We start from the raw sequence: 23,417 nt of genomic DNA, 5'->3' as shown, positions 1-23,417 counted from the left end.
GGCGGGTCGCCGATTTCTGTATGAGCTACTACCAAGCTCCACTTTTCTAGAGTTAAACTCTGGCGGAGGGATAAAACCAGCGTGTAAAATAAGCGTGAAAAAGACCTGCTGACTGGACATGCGATAAAGCCCTAAAATGAAGGATGAAATGCATTAAGCAGGCGGGTAATGCAACCGAAAAGAAAAAAATATATATAGTGCAAGAAAGGAGTTGTGGACCGAATAAAACGATAAGAAAGATTGTGAAACGTCGAAAATAATAATAAGAAGACCTAACGATGCTTGTAGGCAGTAAAACACAGCAAGAAGAAAAAAATAAGTATAGGCAAAACAGAGAAACCGCAGAAGTTCTATTTCAAGCGATTCTGGTTCTGGGTATTTAATATGGGATGGTGTCAAAAGCGGCAATCATAGAAACTGACTGCTCGCGCAATTAATATGAGGTGCTTAAAAGCCATCTGTATGTGATCAGAGACGATAGATGCGACATGCGCAGTAACGAGTTGCAAGTACTGTCACCATGCGGCGCACCAGTAGCTGGCAGTGGCGTTGGAGGGAATTTCTACACAAGGTCCTTCAAAAACACGGAAAAACATATTCCTGTAACGGCAGTGTATAGTACGGCACAAATACGATAAATTGGTTGATATCGAAATTATAGCTCCAAGGCTAGAATTTCGACGCTATATTGTGCTTGCTTACGTTTTCTTGAACATCATTGAAACATATCTATTCAAGATACTATCAACGTTCACGGCAATATTTAGACATTTTTTCACTCCCATGTACGCCATCTTGCACCACACTCTAAGAACTGGAACTCTTATTTCAAGAGTCAAACAGCCTAATTACTCCTGCAGATCTCACTTTACTCCTGCCATATGCGAGGAAGAGTGAAATGGCCTTTCAATCTTGAAAGAAAAAATGAGTAAAGTGAACATTCTACTCCTGCAGATTTAGATAGCGTTAAAGGTTGTTTTACTCCTGCGATAAAGAAATTATAACTTTCCGTACCACACATGTTTCGATTGTTGCTCGGGCAGCACAAGTGTCCGTATTGGACATTGAAGCAGGCTTCTTTTTCATTTTTTCCTCCTGTCTGCGTGATACCGCATTAAATAGTAGTAATCAGCTATCAAGGGTAAAGGCTTCCAGGCGCGTCGTCTGCTACTGTTTTCAACTACGAAACTGTCAACTGCTCAAACCAAATTTACCTGAAGAAATGAATAACCTACGACCATCTAACTTCACAAATGAACTTTATTATTTGAAAATAATTTATGCATTCACAAATACTTGATAGTTATCAAACTCATGCTCCCTCTTCTTTCTTTTTTTTTTTTTTTGCGTTGCGCAACTGTTGCTCTCTTTGTTCAGTTCAAGCGCTGCGTTAGCTGTGCGTTGTTTGTTCTTGCGGCCTGTCAGTTACATCGTATTTCGCTTAGAAATCCTTTATTACCGCCGGCTTGACCTCTTAAACTACCCTGTTATATCATTATGAAATGCATCGCAAGCCTCAAGCCTTCGCAGTGTTCACCATTTGCAGCGCGCACACAGGATATGACCTGCAACTTGCTTTCAATGCTCGCTCGCCAACGGCATCAACGGTCTCCGGACAATAATGGAGTCATTCAGGTAAGGTTCGCTTCTATTTTTTTTTCCGCAACTGCAAGTTTAAAACGCGCAAAAGCGTGTAGACTTCTGTTCATTAGCACATATTTTGAAGCCTCAGTTTTACCAAGCGCTATTTTCTTGTACTGGGAGCAGTGGCATTGTCGCTTGTTCGAACATGGGAGGCGCGTAGGCGCTATTTGTTTTGGCAGTGCTGTAACCGCTAATTTTCTTCCGTAGACACAGAAGTATGTGTTCTTGTGCATACATACTTTAATAACTTCCATTTTTTATCATCACAAATATGCATCGGCAGTCACGTTTACGTCCGGTTGAGTGAGGCATTACAATTTTGTTCCTTGCACTTCCAGGTGTACATTGTTTTTGAAAATGTTCTCCTGGAAGACAGCTGCTTGCTCAGGGTGGATGCTTGCTTGGTTGCTAAAGGCGTCCCGTGAACAGCATTAAGCTCGTAAGTGTGTTCTTCCGTCACATGATTCTCAAAAGGCACTACCATGATTAATGGTGATAAATGCTTTATTTGCCTACCTATGCTGTACAAGTGGAGGAACCGCGGCCTTAGGCTAAGCACATGCCCACAAAGTGCGGTCAGCTGTTGCCATGGTCTCCTAGGCTGTTCTGTCTGAGGACGTCATTGCATATTAGGGCACTTCAGATGGGCAAGCAGCTTGAGTATGCGAATGTGTTTGCTTGCACTTTATGTTCTGAAGATTAGTGTCGTGTGTAGCAGCCAATCAAGGAATTAATCGTGAGTTAATCCGAAGAAAATGAATTGTTCATTTTTCACTTCCTGGCATACTTTTTTTCTTCTGTAGAAAAGTCACTTATAAACAGTATGCATACTTTTTTTATAGCTGCAGCATGGACATGCTGTTATAAAGCCACTTTGAAACCTCAAAGAAGTAAAGTTGCTATTTAGGTCATGCTCATAAGAAAGAGAAGCTGCTAAGAATGGCTCACGAATTAATTGTCGAGTCATAAAGAATATTCTTTGTTGCTGTGCAAAATAATGCAAAATGTCCTACATCTAAAAAAAAAATCTGGAAACATTTCAGTGACCTGCTGCGTGCTTGCTGAAACACACACACACAAAAAAAAGAAAATGAGGGTGGGGACCAATGTTGAGTGCACACAGGAAGTTGAGTAGCGGAGGAAGTCATCACCGAGCTCTATCACAGCAGACTTGGCATGGCAAGGAGTCATAGAGCACTGGCACGACAGTGTTGCATCGGCTTCAGCTCTTTCCACGCACTTTTGATGGCCTTCCATAACTCATCAGAATTTGCAGTGTGCAGGACCCTTTTTTTCAAAATGGCTTTTAATGCCTGAAACGTTTTCAGTGACTTTCATATCAGCGACCTTAGGAAGCCAAGCTAGTGTAATGGGCTACAAAGCTTTTCAAGGTGCACTTTCACAATGTGCGCCGTGAGGATAGGGAAAGAATGCTGCGGCAGAAAATGCCCATTCTTGTAAGCCATGATTGACAGCTCTTAACCACACGGCCAGAGTAAAGAGCACATAAATGACGAACACAGGTGCTGAACTTCAATTTTATTCTGTAACCACTAATATTCTGCTTATATACCCATAAAGGCACAGACAAGTGGCGATTTTTGACACTTGTGGCAACAAAAACTAATGTGACAAATAAAAACCAAAAAAAGTACCGAAAGGGCAAACCCGAACGAGGAGAGAATGAGATAGGCAAGTTATCTTTTAAGCCGCCAACACATGGAAAGTGGACTAATAAGTACAAAAAAAATACAAATGTGGAAGGAGAGCAGAAAATGGGTAGCAGAGGTAAAGGTAACAATTAGCACAGCAAAATGCATGAGATGAAGTGCACTAAAACTGAAAAAAAAAAACGTCATGAACAGCGACAATGAAGCCAACAATTGACATTGCCAAATGCAGAACACAAGCAGTACTAAATAGCTAAACCAAAGCAAATGAACGAAACGCGCATGATCAACAAGGGTGAAGTCAACAATTAACATAGCGAAAGGATGAAGATGAGGTGTAAAACCAAACAAGAAAGATAAAATGTCAAGAAATGAATTCAACAAATGTAACAAAGCTAAAACCAGGCTAGATTACAGAATTCCATAAAGAAAGGCAATCTCTTTTTCCAAAAGTGAAATGGAGGGGGTGCTAACACAATCATCCTTGAGCCTCAAAATCTTGGCAGCTTCGACTATTTCATGTGTCAGCTTTACCAATGTGTTTTTAACACTGTTTTTTTTTTTTTTTTTCAAAGATTGGGTGGCATGGCTTCTTTGAGTCGGTTCCTGCAGTGGACGGGCAGATTCCTGGGGGATTACCTGAGAAGTCATTTTAATGCTCCATTAGCCTTTCATTGATGCATCAAAAAGGCTTGTTTGTCCATGTATACCTTACGGCAAGTGAAAGGCTTAGAGTGAGCGCCTTCTGTACACTGCTCCTAAGGGTTTTCTGTGCTTCTTGGTGCGGCATCTTTTCTTTTTCATTAACGATCCACGAAAGCTGCAATAGTTGCTCAGGGGCAGAAAAGAACGTCTACTCCTGCTTTCTTTTCACTCATCGTAAGGTTGTGGGAAATTTGGTGCATGCAACGAATCACTGCAACCTTTTTGCGTGGCCTGTGCCCTTCAGCCAGTGGTTGTGTTTTTGCACTTGGTGTTTTTCAGCACTTTTTCTGCGACAGTGGAGAGGACTTGTAACGGGTACCCTGATTGCGTGAGCCTGCATATCTTTTTCAAGAAGCTTTCTTGCAATTTGTGCTCGCATGACTTGTTCAAGGCGTTGACAAGGGCAGACTGGATGATATTTCTTTTGACCAGCTTTGGAACGAGCGGAGCTGCATGTTAGGAAGGGATTGTTTCCCCTTGGTCCAATCCGCCTTTTGCGCGAGTTTTCTGCGCATGCGCGAAGCCCCAGCGGCGACTGATGAAAACACACTGAGAGGTGTCGACGGCGCTTCTCGTCGCCGCACTCATAGCCAACGCACGGGGGCTGGAGGCGCGGTACGTTCACAGCCTCGGTAAAACGATGCCAACCACCTGTGCCGCTTACGTCTGCCACTCTCGAGGCGTGCCGGGATGCAAGACGCGTTTTGTTAGGTTTCCTTCGGCAAGCCGCGACCTGCAACGGCGTGAAGCTTGGATTAGGGCAACCAAGCGCCAAGACGTGAATGGGCGACCTTGGCAGCCGACTGCGTGCTCTCGACTGTGCGAAAAACACTTCGTTACAGGTATGTATGCATCTAAAGGAAATGTGCATGATGAAAAGTATCTACCGGAGTTTGCACCAAGCCTGTAACCCACCAGTGATAGCCGCAATGAGCATTTGTTCGGCGCGTCTGATGGCGATGTATTTTGTCGTTTGTTGCGAAGGGGCCGGGTAGCGCAGATATCAAAGGTGGTTGTGTGCGCTAGACCGTAATATTTAGCATGTTTTATTGCGACTGCCGCCTGACTAAAAAGAAGAAGAAAAAAAAGGTGTTGTGATGCACCGCCGTCAGCGAGCCGAGTGGTTGAGCTGGTCATGAGGCTCGCGAACGGCAGTGCATTAAAACGCCGTATTTTTTTTTTCTTGTTAGTGAGGTGGCAGTCACGATAAAACATGCTAAATATTACGGCCTAGCGCACACAGCCGCCTGTGATATCTAAGCTACCTAGCCCTTTCGCACATAAAGATAAGAAGGGACAAAATACATCGCCTTCAGGCCCCGGTGCAACTGAAGCAATCACGCACCGAAGAAATCCTCATTGCAGCTATCACTGGTGCGCTACAGCCTGGGTGAAAACCAGTAGGTACTTTTCATCATGCCTATTTCGCTTAGATGCATACATACCTGTAGTATCTGTGTTTTTGCCGCTCGGAGCATATGACGCACTTGCACGACGCACAGTATTTTTTTTTTTAATTAAAGGCTCGCCTTCGTGCACGCCAAAGCATCCGGACTTTGTTCCTTTAATGTACGCAATCAGATGCACTTCGTTAGGGAGCTTGATAATCGTCGTCTTCGTCCAACCGTTCGCAACGGCAAGGAAACCGCCCGGCACAATAAATGAGTCTCCTGGAGGGTTCATGCTCGTTCACTTGCAGAGTGGATCGCTCTGGACGTAAAACAGGGTTGGTTCCTGACCGAGATGCGCATCCGATATGTAGGAGATTCACATATGTGTCACCAAGTTGTTGATTCCGCAGAAATCGCGGCGGAGGCAGAAATGAACGTTGGAGATCCTTTCACAACAGAATGACCATTCTCTGCGCACCGAGAACCTTTTCACCACTGCGACCACATCCGTTCTGACTCCTGAGGCCAGAAACCGGCTACAGCTCTGAATCATCCATTGCCAGAAAAATGCAGCGCGTTTCCTGCAGGTGTGCATTTCGGCCGGGACAATGCCCTTTTCACGGGATGTGTATATGTGACTCTCTGCCGATCTTCTTGGATGAAATCCTATAGCTGCACGGTTGTAGATGACCTAATGAAAGACGTCACTATGTATTTGCATGGCAACCTGAAATTACTTTTTATCGATGATCCCTTTCTGGTAAAGAATGCAGATGTAGTCATTAGGTTTTTGAACGGGAAAAGAAACAAAGCCTATCATGCCTTTTCTATAAATGCAAAAGGCTTGTTTTATTCTATACCTCAAGATGGACCTCATGAAATGCGTTCGCAAAGCTATTGACCAACATGGAACCATATCCACCCAGAATGAGTGTGGTGTCTATGTAGATGGTCTCTTAGAATTGTTTTCTGTGTATCTAAAATAAACATTTGCAGAAAGGAATGATTCACACCTTATCCAAAAGCACAGGATCTGCATCATATCATGTATTACTTACTCCCTTGCTCAGTGATCTGTTCTTAGTTATGCATGACAGTAGTCTCAGGAATCACTTTGAAAACTCAGGAATTCAAAAAATTTTCTACCTTGGGGACGACTTCTTAGTTAATTTAGACCGTGACATAGAAACCTTTTTTCATGAAGTACCTGAAGTTTTGAGTGTCTTTAAGAGTATCCTGGCTCCCCTTGAATTAAAGCAAGAAATGCCAGACAGTGATTCCATGTGCTTCTTGGAACTAAGCATCTTCACACCCAGTCACGTGAGCTGGGCATTTGAACCAAGGGGCAACTAGCCCTTCCTATAATATGACTCCGCTCGTTCAAAGCTGGTTAGAAGAAATATCATCCAGTCTGCCCTTGTCAATGCCCTGAACAAGTCATGCGAGCACAAATTACAAGAAAGCTTCTTGAAAAAGGTATGCAGGCTCACGCAATCAGGGTACCCGTTACAAGTCCTTTCCACTGTCTCAGAAAAAGTGCTGAAGCACATAGGCAACACGATAATGTTCCAGGGATTCCTTACATGCACCAAATTTCCCACAACTTTACGACGAGTGAAAAGAAAGCAGGAGTTGACGTTGTTTTCTGCCCTCGAGCAACTATTGCAGCTTTGATGAATCGTTAATGAAGAAGAAAAGCAAAAAAAATTAAATAAAAAAGAGGCCACACTAAGAAGCACAGAAAACCCTTAGCAGCACGTGCGGAAGGCGCTCACTCTAAGCCTTTCACTTGCCGTAAGCTATACATGGACCAAACTGGCCGATGAAGGCTAATGGAGCATTAAAATGACTTATCAGGTATATCCCCCAGGAATCTGCCCGTCCACTGCAGGAACCGACTTAAAGAAGCCATGCCACCCAATCTTCGAAAAAAAAACTGTGTTAAAAACTCATCGTTATAAGCTGACACATGAAATAGTTAAAGCTGCCAAGATTTTCAGGCTCAAGGATGATTGTGTTAGTACCCCCTCCATTTCACTCTTGGAAAAAAAGATTGCCTTTCTTTATGGACTTCTCTAATCTAGCCTGGTTTTAGCTTTATAACATTTGTTGAATTCATTTCTTGACATTTTATCTTTATTGTTTCGTTTTATGCACCTCATCTTCATCCTTTCGCAATGTAATTGTAGACTTCACCCTTGTTGCTCATGAGCATTTCCTTAATTTGCTTTGTTTTAGCTATTTAGTGCTCATCTTCTGCATTTAGCGGTCAATTGTTGGCTTCATCTTTCTTGTCATGCACTTTTTCTTTCAGTTTTAGTGTACTTCATCTCGTGCGTTTTGCTGTGTAATTGTTAGCTTACGTCTGTTACCCATTTTCTGTTACCATTGCATTTTTTTTTTCTGTTATTAGTCCGTTGTTCCACGTGTTGGCGGCTTAAAAAATGATTTGCCTATTTTGTTCTCCCCTTGTTCGGGTTTGCTCTTACGGTACTTCTTTTTGTTTTTATTTGTCACAAGTGTCGAAAATCACCACTAGTCGGTGCCTTTATGGGTATATAAGCAGAGTATCAGTGGTTCCAGAATAAGGTTAAAGTTCAGAGCCTGTGTTCGTCTTTTATGTGTTTACTCTGTCCGTGTGGTTAATTAAGCACTGTCAACCATGAATCAACACCATTAGCCCGACAACTTTTTCTATCCTTGCAAGGTCCTTTTAGCAGGTGAGAAAGGAGCTGGTGGCAATGATTATAAAATAAGCTTGGGAGCTCAGCTGACCATCAATGCAGGGAAGAGGTGAGAGGCTGTCTTTGTGGTAACTCCCCCCCCCCTTCACATGTTTAAGGATTTTTGAGTGCTTGGCCTGAGGCCATTGACATAAAGGGGATCATACCTTAAAATAGCAGTATTTAATGAAAGTTACAGCCTTGGCAGCAAAACAAACATGGTATATAAGAAAGCAAGCCACAGGTCAAAAGACAAAAGTATAATCATTTACTTTTTAGCAACTAGGCAGCACTCTTTTTGTTTCTAGGCCCACCCAGTACAGGCCCACCCAGTAATGCCTTAAAGTTAGGGCTTTTGTGTAGCCATCCTATCTGAATCCTGCTTTGTCACGCCTTTGCCTAATAAATTTATCTGACACATTAAGGCCCTTATCTCACCCCCTGTTACGAACAGGCTGTCAGTAACTGAGGCAACAATTTGTAAATTCTTTTTGGTTGCTTTTTGGTGAGATAGTGGGAAGCATCTTTGATTTGGTCTTCATCCCGGTAAGTATGTATGATTATGCCCTCTGAAGCCTCAGCCACTCCAGTTGCTTTTCTGTAGTGCGCTGTCCAGTGATGTCCCTCTAATTCAGAATCTTTTCGCTTGAGGTATCGCGGCAGCCTTATAGGTCCGTAGCCATGCTGAAGCTCTAAGCAATGCATGTTGATAACTGTCCATTTTACAGATTGAAAAAGCGTTCACATCAGAAAGTGAGAAATGAACGATCCATAAATGGGTGTGTTTGGCCAGTGTTTAAATTGCATTTCTTCAATTGTTTGCTGTATAGGACAGTCTTCAGAACATAAAATATGAGCAAGGCCGTTTGTCTGCTCATGCTGCCTGTTCATCTGAAGTGTGCTAATGTGGAGTAACATCCTTAAAGAACAGTATAGCAGATGTGGGCATGCTATTCAACCCATGTACAACCTCTTGACCAATCACTTTGTGGCTAAGTGCAGTTACTACAGGCCTACTATTACCTTCCATGCTATGTGTGTGTTAATTGTTGCACTCCTTATTTAATCTTAAGAGAATGATCTGTGTAGGTAATTGCATAAAATGGATCACTACCTTATTTTGACAACTGATTTATTGCTATTGCTGCCATGCAGCATGTGACACTGATTGAGTGTATGGTTCTCAAGCACTTCCTTCAGCCAATGCTTGGTTTAATAATTTTGTTGTCATTGTCTTGTGTTAAGTAATGGCAATAATTAGTGAACTGGTTGATCTTGTGCCCTTCCAGCAGGTGTGCTTCTGCTTGGCAGCACATGAGAATCAGTGATTCTTGTTTATAAGCCACTGTATCTGTTCTGTTCCCAAACATGTAATTGTACTCAAGGGGACTCAATCACAGTTCTTCAATGCTGTTTTTTTTGTAATACACTAGTTGACTTTGCTTTATATTTGATGATATGTATTCTTTCCTTGACTATCATTGTGTATATCAGTGGGCCTCTTAGATTATCCACTGTCCGCAGGTCGCCTGAGTACAGCCCAGCCATTTGTTTACTAGGGTTGCTCTGGCGTTAGTCTTTCTCCAGGTGGACAGTTCCGGGCTACCTGCTGGCTGCTAGACTTGCCAGGATGATTTTATGTTGGCTACTCGCATCCAACTAGCAAACAACGGAGAGGTGATGGGGAGGTGAGGAATGTCTGCGGCTGTTTTTATTGACTAGGACCGCAGAGCTTCGGGTGAAATTATCTTTTGTTTTAAGGGTGTCTAATAATGTGCAGGCAGGTGCTCATTTCAGCTGATCTGCAGTGCTCATTTATTACATCTTTAACTGTCGCCGCATACATATTTTGTATGTGTGTGACATTGTCTCCCATCACATAATTTACAAGATCAGATGTTCGTTCCATATTGAGCTTAATGAGTTCGGATTTGCAAATTATATTTGATCTGTCAAGTTCTAGCATCAACTTATTTTACAGCATTGTTCGAGAACCTTCTCGAGCGTGAGAGCAGACCTCAATTCCCTGTGCACTCAGGCATGCGCATTCATGCAAGTATATCGTCAGCATGCGATACACGGTCCGAGTGTTCGGTATTTACTTTTGTAGCGCAGTGGAAAAGACATACTTTGGTAATTGCTCAGAAATATTTTAAGATGTAACGCATGCATGCACTATCACGTTTCACTTGATTCATTAAGGTGGTCACGACAGCTAACAACTGAGCATAAACTAGTTATTGCATTTCACTCCTCACACGTTAAATTATAAATCCTCGAAATTTGAGCTCATTCGGTGCAGCAGATAGTTTTAAAAATAATTTTTATTATTATTGAAATTGGCTCTCTGGTCTGGCAACCATTGGCCGCTGACGTCATGAGATATCATTCCCATGTCGTCTGCTATTCGCGATGTAGTCTATGTAGGCTGCACTTTTGCATTCATGCTTGGATGGTGGTCACAGATTTTTTTTTTTCAGCAAAAATATTTTATTCGCATATTCTCTTTTCCTTGAAAAGCCTTTACTATAATATGCGACTTTAGTGATCCTCGGACTTGTTTTGGGCTTCGTCTAGAGATTGCCGAGGAGGCTGAAATGGACGGGCTCATGCTGTATAATTCAATGTATACAATCAGAAGCATCTTATTCTTACACTATGAGATTTAGCTTGTTTTAGCAACAAGCACTCACGCATATAAAAAGGTACTTGTCCGTTTCTTCCCGCCGTGTACCCGCGCCACGAAAGTGGGGAGGGGTTAGCATTATGTTCCTGATTGCTGAGGTATTGCCGTTGCTCTTTCGGTCCAAAAACTAAGAGTAAGCAAGCATTACCTTGAGGCGAGAGCATACCTTGCAACATTAAAGGAGCAGACAAAACTTTTAAACAAAGCAGTACCTCTTGACGACCTTCCATTGATCAGTTCCGTCGGTGTCGCGGGGCCGAAAACCTCACACTACGGTGATAGGTGCTGGTCGTGCTGGCGTCGTCGCCAGTGTAATGCGAAAAATCATGCGTCGATAAGCTAAAGCTGATAAGCTGACTGACCGTGCCTTATGCTGAAGGAAACATGCCTTATTCTATATTGCTTTTGTGCAGTAGCATCTTCATCAAGCGCTTTCGTCTGAGGGTCGGTCACTGAGTCAATCAACTCCCTCCCCCCTCCCTGCAAAGAAAAAAAAAGTGTCCTTTGATATTGCAGCCTGCATTTCAGACGACGCTCCACCGTGCATAGTCTCCTGTCCGCAGTGATAAGAATGTTTTTAATATGAAAGCGCCTCTACTTTAATAAAACTTTAGCAGCACACCTCTGATTTGAATTCATTATGCAATTGGGGCTGGTACAAAAGCAGCCAATGGTGTGTGCTGTGCCTTCACTGTGGGGAACAACTGCTAGCATGACCAGCGTGGCAGTACGGCCTTGCATGTTGTTTTTCATGCATGATGACTCACACGGGGAAGATTGGGAAAAAATAAGGCGATAGATAGTGCATGCATTTGGCATTTCTCAAATATTTCTGAGTGCTTCCGAAAACACATTCTTTTTTCACTGTGCAGAAAAATGAAATGAAGACGTGAAAAATTAATGCACTCATGATACTGATGTACTGTCTTTGCCAGAAGTAACCAGGCTGCGTGTTCCGCTTCTCAGTCGGTTAGCAGAGAATTCATAAAACTTCTGATGCTGTAAATTGGTGCAACATAAATGAGAGCTCCTGTCTTCACTTGCCAAAAAGTTATGATCCTCAGGGGATCCATGTTAGCTTCAGAATACAAGCAAGAAGCAAAACATGCAGCCTGGTTACTTTTGGCAAAGACGGTACATGCACTTATTAATGTGCCTTCTCGAGTACGTACTGGGAGCTGCAACCCACGGCAATGCTCGAGAAGGTCCTCAAACAGCAAGTCAAGTAAAATAAGCTGAGTACGGACTTGAGAGATGAAACGTATTTTGCAAATAAATCGATTTAATGAGCATAGTATGATGCAAACATCTGCACTTGTAAATGGTGAGAAGAGATATGTTGTCCCACATACACAAAATAAGTAAGCAATGGCAATGGAAAGACACACAAGATGTCCACCACGACTGGCAGAAATAAGCACTATCCTTGAGATTGTACGAAATGTCTTGTTCACTAAAGTACCGCACATGCTCACCACTTCCATATAACCTCTGTTGTCTGCTAGCCGCCCAAGCGCAACCCACACTAAATCATCCTTGTGAGAGTGTGGCATTCAGTGGCATATCATCAGAGAAAAAATGACCCCCCCCCCCCCCCCCCCCATACACACAGAAAAATGTAAGAGCTGGCTCCACGCTCGGGCGCCCCTTAGGCTAATAACTTAAGCCCAGTGACAAGGTGGCACGTATGCGGAAACTAACGATAAAAAAGAGTAAGCGTGACAAATGTCTCTTAAATGTAATTTATGTTCATTATTTTACCTGTGTTTGCTGTGTTTTTGGTCATTTATTTTTAATGTGACAGTATTGAAGGCCCCGTTTCCCCAAAATCTTGCATTGTTGGTGGCAACGTCGTGAGCAAAAAAGTCATGAGCAGGGTTCTAGCATTTGGTAATAAGCAGGTGACATTTTTGTGTGTCAGGCATTGATTTTTGGTGTTAGTTTGTGTGGCATCATGAGGCCGCATGAGATGCCGAATTGCCTGGAGCTCCTTACGATTGAAGGGTGAGATGGGCCCTTCCGAGTCGCACTTTTGTGCAATGTTGCTAAAGCAGGTATATATATATCTATGTCAGGTTGTCTTTCAGATAATGTGGTAGCTTATCACTGTATGCTAATGAATGTTTGAGATAAATGGATCAGTGACGAAGCGAATAGCAGTATGCAGGTACGAAAAGGTGGGTCACCTTGTAGAAATGCAGACTGAAGACAGTCAAACTACCACATTATACCCTTAAAGGCAGACTTTAAGTATCCCTCCAGGTCTTAATTTTAATTTATTTATCCGAGGGCTGTTTTTAGCACCTGTTTTCCTTCCGGATTTGGTTTTCATTTATAATTGTGTGAATTTAAGGTAGTCTCATTTCTCGCAAGGGTGGAAGAACGGGCTAGTTGCTGGTTCATATTGGGAAAGGAAAAAATGATTGCACACTCGACAAAGTGCTGTGTTGTCATTTTTTGTTCATGTCTCAAAAATGCGCTGTTATTTTTTCTCAAGCTCTCTGTTCTTACTGAGCTTTTTCATTTCACCTCAGATGCATGACCTACAGTAATGAAGAAGGACATGCCTCTTTGTTTATGCCTTATCACTTAATGTTGTAGTATTATATTTTTTTTCTTATGTCTATAGCCCTGTGTTTTAGATAAAAAGAACGACCGAGGTTGCCCTGCTTTGTTATATTGAACAACAATGCACCATAAAGTCATCCCGCTGTCAAAACATGCATGAACATCGGAGCATATCCTACCTTCCATTATCACTCTCAAAGAAAGTGTCTAGTATGCAGAAACACTAAGGCGGTAGGCATTGCTAGTGAAGTTAACTGCCGCCTGACCACATGCCCACAGGCTACGAGGTCAGCCACTCAGTGTGTATGTGTGTAAGGGCTGATGTGTTAGCAGAATTAGGGTAGCAGCAGCTTCTCTACACTGCCAGGAAATGAACCACTGACAGGGTTTTAATTAGTTTGAATACTTGTCACGCAGTATGCTGTGTTGGTCCAACTGGTCACATTGCAATGCATCACCTTCTTAGTTGGATCTCTGCCTTCTCCACTACTGCAGAGTGTAGGTAGCAGTGTGTTATTAGTCTGTGCAGACGTAATTGAGCGGAAAGGTTGCTTTGTGGTCCAAGCTACAGCGATCCGATATCACCTTTCTTAAAGGTTGTTGGGCTGGTGGAGTGCATTACACAAATATTACATGTATAATGTATGTTCTGCATGCACATGTGCTTGGTAGCATTGCCGCAGTATCTTTGACTATTCAGGATCGATGACAAGAATGCCAGCCTACCTACCACCAGCTGTTGTGAACACCTCGATTACTATATTATTGCGTTGCTATAGTGGCTTATCCACAACCAATGACTCGGTCAAAAGAACATAAGCACTCCAGAGAGCTTAGACGTTAGCTTGACAGGGTCAGGGTGCTTACTGAATTTGGTATGGCAAGCATCATGCAAAAAAGGAAGTGGTGGCAGTCCTAAAACTTTTACACTCTGCTAGATATAACTTCTGTGTGGATCTTGCATGAAAGTAGCAATTATCAGTCAATTTTGCAAATATATTCGGTGGAATCAGCTGTGCAATACAGTATGATGCTATATCTGGCTAATTGCACATACATTTAGGTTTTTTTTTTTATTCTGCAAGCTCGCCATAAGGCATATTATAAAAACCCATCTAAATTGTTTTCCATAAGTAACCGAAGAAGGCTCTTGCTCTTATCGTTGTCGGTGAGCCATTTGGAGAAGTCCGCTTGCCTTGTTGCAGTTAGTCCTACTTCCTGCTGAATCTGTCCTTGATGGTCCCTGCACAAGTGCACAGCAGGTGGCGAACATCCACTTCTGCAGCTGGTGTGCAACACTTCGGGCATGTGGCGGGTCCGATGTCTTCTTGAGATTCCCATGAGCATGTTACAGATAGGGTAAGGGCCGCCCTAGCTCTTATTCTTGTTTCTTGCTATTGTTGTCTGCAGTACTAAAACCTGGCTCCTCATCTCCCTGGTATATGAAGTAATCAATTACAGGCTCTGCATCTCAAATACCCATATATTTGAACCTTTGAACAACAACAGCATCTGGGGACATCACATGCAAAGATTTGAAAATACGCAAACAGACAGGCTAAAGTGACACTCCAAGCTAACCTCATGGTGTCATTACGTGGTTGACTGCTGCCATGCGCAAAGTACAGATGTGTCTGAATTGTTCTTTATATGCCACAGAGCTAGACGATGATAATGATGGCAGCAGGCAGGGGCAGTACCTCGGGGTGTATGCAGGGCCACTGTACTATGCAGATTCCATTTCCTTCCAAATAACAGGTTCCAAATTTACAAGGAGTGGCTCATACATAAATGTAGCCCTTAGTCGAGTGTAAAAGGCACTCTATATTTCCTTGGTATGGATGATCAGGTCGTTTAGGCTTTTTGAGAAAATGTATTGCATAAAAGGGTTGCCCTTTCTCAGTATTATTTACACTTGGCAAAGTGCTAGACTGCATTATGCAAAGATAGTCTGCAGTCTACCTCTCCCTTCTTGCCACCCTGCTGAAAGATATCTGTTGTATGTCTGTAGCAATGCATCCGTCTGTTGTTTCAGGCTACTAGGAAAAGTGACACTATGCACAGGCAACCGTAATAAGCATACTTATTGCGTCCCCACTAGCAACGTAAAGCAATTTGCCTTTACAGTGGTCTTGTTTATGCTCTTTCAGCTAATTGCTTGCCTTTTCATGATGCTATTTCCTTACACCTTCAGTTAAGATCACTGCAAAATTGCCATATATGTGCCCTGGGGGTGAAACCGCAGCCATCTGCTGGGAAATAAATCACATGACTGCATTAATTTTGTAAGAACTGAATCTGCAGTTTTTACCACACATTAACGGTGCATTAGAAAGACACCAGTATCAGTTCTGAATGAAAAATGTAACCCTTACTAAATTTTATGGACATAAACACGTGAAAAAGTGCTGGCCTTTACACATTCTTTAAACTGACCACTGAAAGTCAGCAACAGAGCTATCTATAGATACATACACCTTCACATTGTCTTTTTGTTTACTGTTAAATACAAATAAAGTCAGATATCCAAGCAATTAGGCGCCTGATGCAGTCATTGGTTGTGGGTGTGCTGCTTTAGGAATGCAATAATAAAGCAGTTGAGGTGTTCACGACAGCTGGTGGTTAGGTGGGTCGGTGTTTTTGTCATCAACCCTCAACAGTTAAAGGCTAACCAAGCAGATGTGCATGCAGAACATCAATTGTACGCATAGTTTTTGTTTAAAGCATTCTAGCTGCACATCGAGCTTTAAATAAACTGATACCCAGTCGCCGTTGCTCTACTTTTGAAGCAACCTTTCTGCACAAGAAGATCTGCACATACCAAGAAGCCTGGTAGGAAGTGGCTCTTTAGCATAACACCATCGGCTGCTGTCTAGTTTCAATTGATGAGTGTGCACTGCTCTACCTACAAAGGAGAGGTGCAGATTATTTGCTCTGTGTGCTATCTGCACGCTCCAGTAATTGAGAAGGTGCAGATCCAGTTGGGCAGGTGACACATTGTCATGTGACCAGTTCGGCTAACAAAGCATACTTCGTGGCTCGTATTCAAACTTCTCAAAGCCCTGTTAGTGGTTGATCACTGCCAGTGTAGAATAGCATTAGTGAAGCTGCTGCTACCCTGACCCTGCTCACACTTCAGAAGTTTTGCCTAGCCGGCACACTGACGGACCAACTGATCGACATTGTAGCCTGTAAGCATGTGCTCGGGCAGTGGTTAACTTTACTAGTGCTTCTGATTTATAGTTTCTTGCACTGTTTTTTACATGCTCGACACTTTCTTTGAGGATGATAATGGGAGTTAGGATATACTCTGATCTTCATGCATGCTTTGACAGTAGGGTGACTTTATGGTGCATTGTTGTTCGTTATAACAAAGCAGGGTGACCTCAGTAGTTCTTTTTGTCTCAAACTCAAGGCTATAAACACATATTTTGACAGTAGCTCCACCCTCGTTCACAATAAGCATTTGTGATAGCTGAGGCCAATATAGGTGGGCTCTACTTCAGAGCTAGAAAAAAAGTAGTGAAACCAGTACCAACAAGTTCCATAAGTACTCACTGGTACCAAGCTGTCGAGGATTTTCTCTTTAGTCTGACATATCGAATACACACACATGTGGCAGCTGTTAAATTAGGTTAAAAAAAAATAAAAACAACAGTAGGCGATAATGCGTAAACAAATTCATCTTCTTCATTGCTGTAGGTAATGCATCTGGGGTGGAATGAAAAAACTCAGTAAGAATAGAGAGCTTGGGAAAAAAATAAACCGCACTCCTAAGACATTGAAAAAGAAAGAGATGACAACACAGCGCTTTGTCCTTGTCTCAAGAGAGTGCTGTTTTTTTTTCCCAGAGATGAACTACCAGCTAGCTCATTTTTCCACCCTTGCAGGAACAGAGACCACCTTAAATCGACGCGGTGCTACAAATGGAAACCAAGTCCGGAAGGAAAGCAGGTGTTAAAAATCTCGGAAAAATAAATTAAACCTAACTTTAAAACCTGCAGGGATACCTAAAGTCTGCCTTTAAGGGTATGCTGCTAGTTGCTTCGTCACTGATCCATTTATTTCAAACATTTATTAACATACAGTGATAAGCTACCACATTATCTGAAAGACAACCTGACATATATATACTTGCTTTAACAATAGTATAAAAGTGCGACTCGGAGGGGCTTGATTGCCATCTCACTCTTCAATCACAAGGAGCTCCTAGCAATTCGGCATCTCATGCGGCCTCATGATGCCACACAAACTAACACCAAAACTCAATGCCTGACCCACAAAAATGTCACTTGCTTATTACCAAATGCTAGAACCCTGCTTATGACTATTTGCTCACGACATTGTCAACAATAATGCAAGATTTTGGGGAGAATGGGGCCTTCAATACTGTCACATTAAAAATAAATGACCAAAAGCACAGCAAAAACAGGTAAAATAATGAATATAAATTACGTTTGAGACATTTGTCACACTTACTCTTCTTTTTTATTATAGTTTCTGCATACGTGCTGCCTTTTGAGTGCACTTAAGTTATCTCATTAGCCTACAGGGCGCCCGAGCGTGGAGCCAGCTCTTGCATTTTTCTGTGTGTAGGGGGGAGGGGGGCTACTTTTGGTTGCTCCAGAATGCGTTCATTTTTTCTCGACGATATGCTGCTGGATGCCAGACTTTCACAAGGATGATTTAGTGCGGGCTGCGCTTGGGTAGCTAGCAGACAACAGAGGTGATATGGAAGTGGTGAGCATGTGCGGTACTTCATTGAACACGACATATCGTACAATCTCAAGGATAGTGCTTATTTCTGCCACTCGTGGTGGACATCATGTGTGTCTTTCCATTGCCATTGTTTACTTATTTTGTGTATGTGGGGCAACATATCTCTTCTCACCATTTAAAAGTGCAGATGTTTGCGTCATACTATGCGCATTAAGCCGATTGATTTGTAAAATGCATTTCATCTCAAGTCCATACTCGGTTTACTTTACATGGCTTGCTATTTGAGGGCTTTCTCGGGCATTAGCGCGGATTGCAGCTCCCTGTGCTTAGTCAGGAAGGCACATTAATTCGTACATGTACAGGGTCCTTCAAAATATGTGCGAACACGGTGAAGCGTGCCCGCGCTCCGTGAGCGGCAGCGCATCCGGCGCGGTCGCGCATCGAAACAATGTGGCGCATGCGCACGCTATGTGCGCATGCGAACGCTTCGAATATGTGCGAATATGCGAATATGTGCGAACGCTTCGCCGTGTTCGCACATATTTTGAAGGACCCTGTACATCAGTATCATGAGTGCACTCATTTTTCACATCTTCATTTCATTTTTCTGCAAAGTGGAAAAAGGACGTGTTTTGGAAAACACTCAAATATTTGAGAAATGATCAATGCATGCACTATCTATCACTTTATTCGTTCCCAATCTTCCGCGTCATGCATCATGCATGGACACCAACATGCAAGGACTGTCACGTTGGTCATGCTAGCGGTTTCTCCACAGTGACGGCACAGCACACACCATTGGCTGCTTTTGTACCAGCCCCAATTGCATAAAGAATTCAAACCTGCGGTGTGCAGCTTAATTTTTTATTTATGGTAGAGGCGCTTGCATATTAAAAACATTCTTATCGACGTTATGCATGGATGACGGCATGCAACAGACACACTGTCGTGTCAGCTCTACCACATAGTGTCCTCTTTTCCCCTGATAGATTCCTAAGACTGCACTGCATTCCCATCCAGCAATGGAGCCAAAGTTCGAGCGTCACCGATGCTGGCATCGACAAATCCCATTGATGCTCTCTCTCTCATGCTCCCTGTTTCCGCACTCCTTTATGTTGAGTTTTGAGAAACTAAAATCAGCTTTAAACCTGTGCCCTTTTAGCCATTTAAAGCTGTGTCTAGCTGGGTCAAAGCTATTGCATGACCTTTCAATTTTTTTTTATCATATGTTTTTGGACTCCTAAAATCGTGACTCCCATTTGAGAAACATTGCTTTTTGATGGCTGAAGTGAAACATGATAGTGCATGCATGTGGTACATCTCAAATATATCTGAGCTATTACCAGAGCATGTCCTCATTTCCACTGCATTGAAAAATAAAATACCATGCACCCAGATTGTGTTTCACACACTGGCGATATGCTTGCATGAATGCGCATGCCTGAGCATGTACTGAGGGCTATGATCTGATGTCACACTCGAGAAGGTCATTAAATGATACCATAAAATAAGCTGAGGCTATGCACTTGACAGATGAAAGATATATAGAGAATCCGAGTTCAGTGAGTTCATTATGAAATAGAAATCTGCAATTGTCAGTTGCCTGGTGGGAAAGAGTGCCGCATGCATATTATACGTATATAAGCAGCGACAGCTGACAAAGAAAAAGATACCATAGGTGGGCACCATGGATCAGCTAAGAGCACCTATGATGCCCTCGGATAAAAGAAATGTCGCATGATACTCCTGTCCTTCTATCAGTTTAAAAATAGTGCATAAATTTCTCACTTCTATATCCCCTCTCCATTGTCTGCTAGTTGGAGGGCTGCAGCGAGCATAAAATAATCCTGCCATGTCTGGCTGCCAGTAGTACAAACAAGACAAATATGAATAAAAATTGAAAACGTTGCTTATGCTTTCTCTAGTTTCGCTGGCTGCTAGCTTCCCTATGTAATTTGTCATTTGATAGATTTCATTACTACAAAAGCAGCGTCACTTCAAAATTTACATTGTCATGGTCTTGCTTGAGCGGCAGTATTAACTTAAAATTGTATAGACACCATAATAATGCCACAGCATTCATGGCTTTATTCTGGATATAGTCTGATATAGGCATTTTGAGCAAAAATCATGGGCATATCTCTAGCAGGTGGTGGTTGGCTGGTGACATGGCTGGACACTGCTCAGTGGTTGTGCATGTCACGAGTCTACATGACACGGCTAAAGGCCCGTTCACACTTGCGACTAGCAGCGGTCGCGTGACCGTTTTGGTCGAAAAGCGACTGCCGCGGGCCGATCGGGCACTGCTCGAATTTTCAGTCGCGCGACTACTAGTCGCAAACCATTTCACCAATCAGCGAGGTCCCGGAGTACTTGATCGAGCACCTTCTCAATGCAATTAAAGAATACCCCTACCTTTTCAACAAACGGCACCCGGAATTCAAAGGCAGGGAGATAGGATATGGCCTGGGAGGAGATTGGAAAGATATTTGGACTATCTGGTAAATACCATGAACTTTTAAGAAATGGATTTTTCACGCAGGTGCAACATTTTATATTGACACCACGGTGATTGACATTGTCTATTCGTCGTCGGCGTTTTCCTGGAAACACGAGAGCGCGGCATGCGTACCGGCTCGCCTGAAAAAGCTGAAGTGTCTGGCAGGCGGCAGCTACCGACGTTCACTGTCATCGCCCAGCAGCTCTCCTACTCCCAACTCGTTCGGAACGAGAACAGAACGAGAAGGCGACTGTCGCAAGTGTGAACATCGGTAGTGGCGAGCTCCTCTCCTCTGGTCGCGCGACTGGTAGTCGCAAGTGTGAATAGACCTTAAGTTGGCAGATAGGAATTCTGGCTTTAACCAAGCCATTAAATGTGCCCGAGTGACCTAGGGGCAGCATGTCTTTGTCTGGATCCAAGGTTCTTTGGATCCAGTCAACCAGGCATCCCCAGGTGACTCAGGTAGGTTCAGATCTCTTGGTTAAAGCAGGTCTCTATATCTTTATGTGGTCTAACATAATGTGATGGCTTACAACTGCGTTAATGAGTATGCACAACATAATAGAATAAATTGTGGGGTTACTCAATTACCCTGTAGTGAAGTGTCTGTACATGAATGAGAATCCACACGGAAGCCCCAATGTGCTCCATCATACACTTAAGGTAGAGTTTAAAGGACCCCGGATTTTTTTGCGTGTTGTCTTTGTAACAGTGTGCATGACTATACATCGATTACCACATAGTATTTGTTTATGGCTGCTAAATAATACAATCTCTCCCATCATCTGTTTCAATTTCAATGCCATAGCAATGGCTGTGTCAGAAATCAGTATAGGTCATGGAAGGCATGAAAAACAAGAAACTGCAATATCTGCTTCATGATTTTATTCACTATATCGCTGAAGCTAGCCTGGTTCAGGAGCAGTCATCACACCGAACGTGCCTTTATGACCTTCTTGATATTTGACACAAAAGCCTTCTTCTCCTGGATTCTAAATATAACTAAACTCAAGGATTCATTCAAGTTAACACGAAAGCGTTACTTCGCTATGTTCACAGATTTCTGTCCGTAGACCGCACCCGCAAAATCGTGTCCGCAGCAGTTGCGAGTAATTAAGAAACGTGAGAGGTTAATGAGTGGTGTCAATCGATAGAGGCTGACATAATGTTGCTGCCGAAAAATAGGCCAGTAAGCTAGTTAGGTAATTAATTACAGGCAAAAAATGTAAAAGTTCTCTGCAGCAGTTGTGAGTAATTGAGAAGTGGTAGAGGTTAATGAGTCCAATTGATAGAGGGTGACGTAGTGTTGTGTGCGAAATAATAATTAGGCCAATAAGGTAATTAGGTAATTAATTAGAGTTAAAACATGCAAAATCATGTCCGTAGCAGTTGTGAGTGATTGAGAAATCGTAGAGGTTAATGAGTGGTGTTAATTGATAGAGGGTGATGTAATGTGTGCAAAGAATTAGGCCATTAAGGTAATTAGGTAATTAATAAGAGGCAAAAAAATGAAACAGTAAATGCAAAAATGGTCTCATTAGCTAATGGCTTGGTGCCACATTTGAATGTATCAAATACTAAAATAATTAAACCAGTGAATTAAGGTGACTTCAAGTATGTGACATTACACAACCTGAAGTCGAGCTAAAAAAGGGCATATGAAGGGATTAGCATGCAATTTTAAAGTACCAAAGACTAAAGTAGTTAAGGCAGTCAATTAGAGTGGCGTCAAAGGTGTGACGTCACGCAACTGGAAATAGAGCTGAAAAAGGGCATAGGAAGGGATTGTGCAATTTGAAAGTACCAAAGACTAAAATGAATAAACAAGAAGTGGATAATGTGAGCTAGAGGCTGTGACGTCGCACTACCAACCGGAAGTCTAGCTGAAGAAGGGCATAGGAAGGGATTGGTGCACAATTTGAAAGTACCAAAGAAAATGGGTAAACAATAAGTGAATTAAGCAAACAGAAGCAACCAACAGCAGATTCCGTGCTTTTGCATTACTCCAATTCAGATTCTGCAGCGCTGTTTTTAGTTGTAGATGGATGCCACTCTGCAGAAGCGGCCTCAGTAAACTCCAGAGGGAGTGGAGGTTCGCCAGTACAGCTGCATGTGTTCTACATCCAAAGCCAATTCTTGAGCAACAAACGGTCCAGTGCCGGCCAGGCTTGTGTTTAGCCTCTGAGGGACTAGCATGGTATTCCCACTTGAGGTATAGCAAATTGGCAGTCAGAATAAACGAAGTATGTGGATTTCTAGATCACTAGCTTTGTTTAATGATTTGGAATGAAAAGTCTACACTTGGTCATGATGTGCCACTGCTAGGGCATACCTAGGTGGCGACCCCAGGCGTTCACACCAAGTTTTGTTTTGTTGCATTAGCTGTAGGTTAAAATGAAAACTTGAGATTAGGAGTATGTTTAGTTGCTTATAATGGTTTGCTTTAACCTCCCTTGCATTGTTTTTATTCTATATGCAGGCACCTGGAAAATGCAAGGATATCTTGAGCGGCTTCACTCGGCTCGGCAAGCTTCGATGTGGTTGAGCGGCAGGATCGCTTGGTTAAAACTTTGCTCACAGGATCACTTGGCTTGTAGCAGTGTTCTGGGCATCTAATGCCAATTAGACTGTGGTGTCGAAAACACTGATGGGCCTAGACCTCACAGAGCACATCCCAAATGTATTGCTGGCATGCACAGCAATTGTGAGAAAATAAAAGCTGTCATCAGCGTGCTTTTGCATCCCTATTTATTGAAGCACCGATTTCACATCACAGACTGTTGTGTGTATGGTGCAAGAAGTGTGGAAAAA

At 42.7% G+C, this 23,417-nt stretch overlaps 1 long non-coding RNA gene across 3 annotated transcripts; it reads left to right on the top strand.

The window, feature by feature from the left end:
* The first annotated feature begins 1,979 nt into the window (after positions 1-1,979).
* On the top strand, positions 1,980-23,137 carry LOC146177173 (uncharacterized). Of its 3 annotated transcripts, XR_014701617.1 has the most exons (4): positions 1,980-2,083; positions 9,710-9,821; positions 20,649-20,877; positions 23,086-23,133. It is a non-coding gene; the product is annotated as an uncharacterized LOC146177173 (long non-coding RNA). The 3 variants fall into 3 exon arrangements; XR_014701615.1 differs by lacking the exon at positions 20,649-20,877 and having other exon boundaries at positions 23,086-23,137; XR_014701616.1 differs by lacking the exons at positions 20,649-20,877; positions 23,086-23,133 and adding an exon at positions 14,593-15,910.
* Positions 23,138-23,417: the final 280 nt, after the last annotated feature.

The sequence above is a fragment of the Amblyomma maculatum genome, chromosome 10, assembly GCF_055883805.1.
Source record: "Amblyomma maculatum isolate TAMU_Amacu chromosome 10, ASM5588380v1, whole genome shotgun sequence".
In the NCBI taxonomy this organism is placed as follows: Eukaryota; Metazoa; Arthropoda; class Arachnida; order Ixodida; family Ixodidae; genus Amblyomma; species Amblyomma maculatum.
This window is presented reverse-complemented; position numbering and strand designations above follow the sequence as displayed.